The sequence below is a fragment of the Lepus europaeus genome, chromosome 2 (assembly GCF_033115175.1).
Source record: "Lepus europaeus isolate LE1 chromosome 2, mLepTim1.pri, whole genome shotgun sequence".
In the NCBI taxonomy this organism is placed as follows: Eukaryota; Metazoa; Chordata; class Mammalia; order Lagomorpha; family Leporidae; genus Lepus; species Lepus europaeus.
Genome location: NC_084828.1, coordinates 104,039,240 through 104,043,372, shown reverse-complemented (window position 1 = coordinate 104,043,372; position 4,133 = coordinate 104,039,240). Strand labels below are relative to the sequence as shown.

Sequence of the window (4,133 nt, the reverse complement as noted above, 5' to 3'; positions counted from 1 at the left end):
CTAATCTTCTTTCAATACAGGCTGTCAGTTATTCTTGGCAAAGTAGTTATGTAGTTGTGTACTGCATAACTTTGTTTTGGTCGGTGATGGACAGCAAGTGTTATGGTAAGCAGTAGCAGCTTTATCCAACTACATCTCACATTTACAATCTCTTGAGCATGTCATCTTCTCTTGTGCTTGATTTTATTGAATGTTACTTTGTTCATGACTCCTAAGCATACAAAACCGAAGACTAATGTGGCCAGTAAGAAGCCGTATTGATTGACTGACCTGAAAACAAAAGTAAAAATGAAGAGGGACTCTGAAGGTAGAAAATTGGTGATGACTACTATTCCCCAGTCAATATGTCTCATTTCACCACAGCTACGCTCTTGAAGAACAAGAACAAAGTAATGATTGCTTCTTGGCCTTTTGGCTAAGATGAAGTGAAGTAGCTGTTCTTATCAGTTTAATATCTGATACATCTTCTAATCCAGGACAATGTATTGAATGGATTTTGGAGCAGAGGGTTGGAATCAGAGCTTTCTCTGATATGGAATAAGACAGATGCTAGATTAGGAGCAATAACTGGAAACCAAACCTCCCCCACCCTATATAATCCTATCTACCTACCCATCAGTCCAATAACCCCTTTCCCAGTATTTATCTACCTTCATCTGGGACCTGGGGGTGGTACCACATAATCCCTCCCCTTCCAACTTCATAAAAGGCTTATAGCTGGGAGGGGCTTTCTATATCTGTCCCAGAAGATAAGGATGAGACAGGTTGCTGAGGAAACATCTCTGTAATTCCCTCCCCACCCTTTTCCCTTCCAAGTTCACTGTATTCCTGAACAATAACCACGTGTGTGTGTGTGTGTGTTTTCTTCACTTTTTAAATAAACTTTATCATTTTGTGTACCATATTTGTGCATATATTTAGAATGATTATGTAAAAGGCAAGGACCTGGAATAGGAATTTAAATCCCATCTTACGTTCAACAGTTTTATGTTCATTCTGTGCATCTATCTGGTATTGCAGTATCTCCTGGAATGGTATACATCTCTGGGGGAATAAAAAAAAGAACAAAGTGACAGAAGCTGACAAAGGATCTGCTTTGTCGAAGACAATGAGACAGACACAAATCTGAGAAGGGTCCACATCCAACCTGGAACAACTTCTAATGACCTTGCCTGAAGACCAAAGGCTGGAAGGTATCCTTCTTAGGACCACGAAACTCATGGCCAAAGCAAAAAAATTCTTGGTATTGAAATAAAACACTGGACCTGAATAAAATATTGAATTTGCTGTGTCTTAAATTTTTCAAAAAGCATTATTTACTACATAAGATGAAAATGATTGGTGAGTCTTGGAGTGCTGAATAAAGGCAGCTGAAGAATTTTGGAAATCATAGGTAAGCTGATTGTGGAGGAAAATTTTTTGTGGGAACAAATCTTTATTGTGGATGTAACCTGTCTATCATAGAAGCAAATGACTTTTGTCCATGAGGAGTTCAAATCAATGCCAGGATTCAAGGTTTTTAAGGACAAGAAAATAGTCTTATTTGGAGCAATGGTTAAAAAACCCTCTATTCTGGCATAGTGTGAACTCCAGAATTTCTCAGTGTATCAATAAGCACACACTGCCAGTAAGGAACAATGAGAAGTTGAGGATGACCCATCTACTCTTCAAGACACCTTCCAGAATTGTTATACCAGTGAAATGATGAAACATGATGTGGAGAATAGCATACCTTTCAAAATTTCACTTGTTGCTAATAATGTTTCTACAAATTTTCCTTTTATTGATGATCTTACCAATATCAAAGTGATATTTCTCCCAATCAATGGACCAAGGAGTTATAACAGCATCCAATATCTACTACTTGCAAAGATACTTTCCCAAGCTATTGCTAGGACTGAGGAACAAAATTCTAGGATTACAACATCTTTGACTGCATCAAGTAATTTGTTTGGGCTTGGGGTGATACTGAAATCGGAGAAGACCCCCTAAAATTTACACTGAAATGTGGCCCCTTAAAGTTCCCTAGAAATGCTATCCGGGGTGCCACATGTGCTACCGGAATTTGGGGTGCCATATGATTTCACCATGGGCTTATTACTAAATTCCCAATATTAATAAGCCCAAGAGGGTTCTTGCCTAATATTTAGAGAAGAATTCTAAATACTGGCACAGATAAACAAGGCAGCATGGTACATTTTAAGATTTTATTTAGTGAGAAAAATGCATAGGAGAGTGAGAGCTTTATTTAAGAGAGAGAGGTGAATAGGGGTTCATAACGAGCACCAGGAACCAGCCACGTGGAAGAGCATCTAGGCCTATATCTGGGCCAGGAAGCCTAGAGCACATGGCCCGAAGGCCATGCGCCCTGGAGGCACAGGGCTACAGCAAGCTCCCTCCTGACAAGAGGCCAGGGAAGAAGAGAAGGCCGGGCCACACCGTGTCCCAGCTTTTAACCCACTTCCAAAGGGGAGTGGTTAATTAATCTGATTGGCTGGTGGACACCCAGGTGTGGTCAGGTAGGGGCATGAGGCCACACAGGGGTGTGGCAAAAGCGTGATCTTCCAGTTCACAAATCTAATCAATTTTAGCCTGTATGCCTGCCTACTTCAATATCACCAAGAAAGCTAGAAATGTCACCTGGCAGAAGGCACTCAAGCGGTTCATCTTTAAACTAAAAAGGATTTGCTACAGATGAGCTGCAAAAAATCAACAAGGCATGGTTGATATGGCAAACAATTTTAACCTGGGTGTGGGTGAGGATAACACTGAGCAGAGGTGGTTCCTGAGGAATTGGCTAGTGAGCAATTGTTGGAACTGGAAGAGGAGGGCAAGAAATAAGGAAATTGCGGCCGGCGCCATGGCTCAATAGGCTAATTCTCCACCTGTGGTGCTGGCACCCCAGGTTCTAGTCCTGGTCAGGGCACCGGACTCTGTCCCGATTGCTCCTCTTCCAGTCCAGCTCTCTGCTGTGGCCAGGGAGTGCAGTGGAGGATGGCCCAAGTGGTTGGGCCCTGCACCCGCATGGGAGACCAGGAGAAGCACCTGGCTCCTGTCTTCAGATCAGCTCTGTGCACCAGCTGCACATAGATTTATAGGTAAATCTATGATGAGAGACAAAAACAACCAAGAAAATCCTCATTGACATAATAGGAGAATTTAGATAATCAAATACTTAACATTGTGTTATAATTTCCTACATTTAGTACAGTCACATGCTAAACAGTTTTGTAGCTTGAGAGCAACAGACCATACCATATGGCCTAGTATCTGATAATCTATACTCTCTAGCTACATTCTGATGTTCGTGTAATAACAAGCAGTACTAGCACCATATTTCTCAGAATTTATCTTCATTGTTAAGCAATGCATAAATGTATATGCCTATATATGTATACATCATCATTCTGCTTCTGTGTCCTATTTCAAATGGCTATATAAATTGTGATGAAGGTAGAAGTGTGTTTTCTTGATTATAATAAGTATTCAGTATATGTTTTCAATTTTCAAATATTAGTTCTACCTTAATTACTGAACTGCAACCAGGAGTCATGCTTGCAAATATATAAAGGATTAAATGAATATATTATAAGTCAATAGACTACATACTATACTATATTAATAGGAATATTTTAAGTTATTGGACTACTTTAGTCAGTAACAAAGCTAGCTTTAGAAATTATGGCTTTAAATATGTTGTTTCAGTGAATGAATGAAATATAAGATCGTTGAAAAAATAACTTCTTGATGACTCACATTTATTTTTGAAATCTACAGACATGCTGTGACAGAGAAATAAGCTTTTACAATTCCCTTTAACATCTCTCTAAATTTTAGATAACTGTGTATTAATATTACTCTAATAAACCAAACAGGAAATAAATGTCCCTCCCATAGCTCACAACCTCTGGACCATAATCAAATTCAATGAGTGAAAGATCTATATCCCATACCAGGTTTTAAGTCATCCAGTTCTCATAAAATGCCTGAAATGTGATTATAAAATGAATGAACCATAATCTTTACTGAGGTGTCAGTTATATATATTTAATTTTGTATGTTTTTAAAGGCTAATAAATCAGATGAACAGAAATATATGCCAAAAGTCATAACAATTTTTACACTCAGATGAG

The 4,133-nt window shown here is 39.0% G+C and overlaps 1 pseudogene; it reads left to right on the top strand.

The window, feature by feature from the left end:
- Positions 1-395: 395 nt before the first annotated feature.
- On the top strand, positions 396-569 carry LOC133753089 (U2 spliceosomal RNA; annotated as a pseudogene).
- Positions 570-4,133: the final 3,564 nt, after the last annotated feature.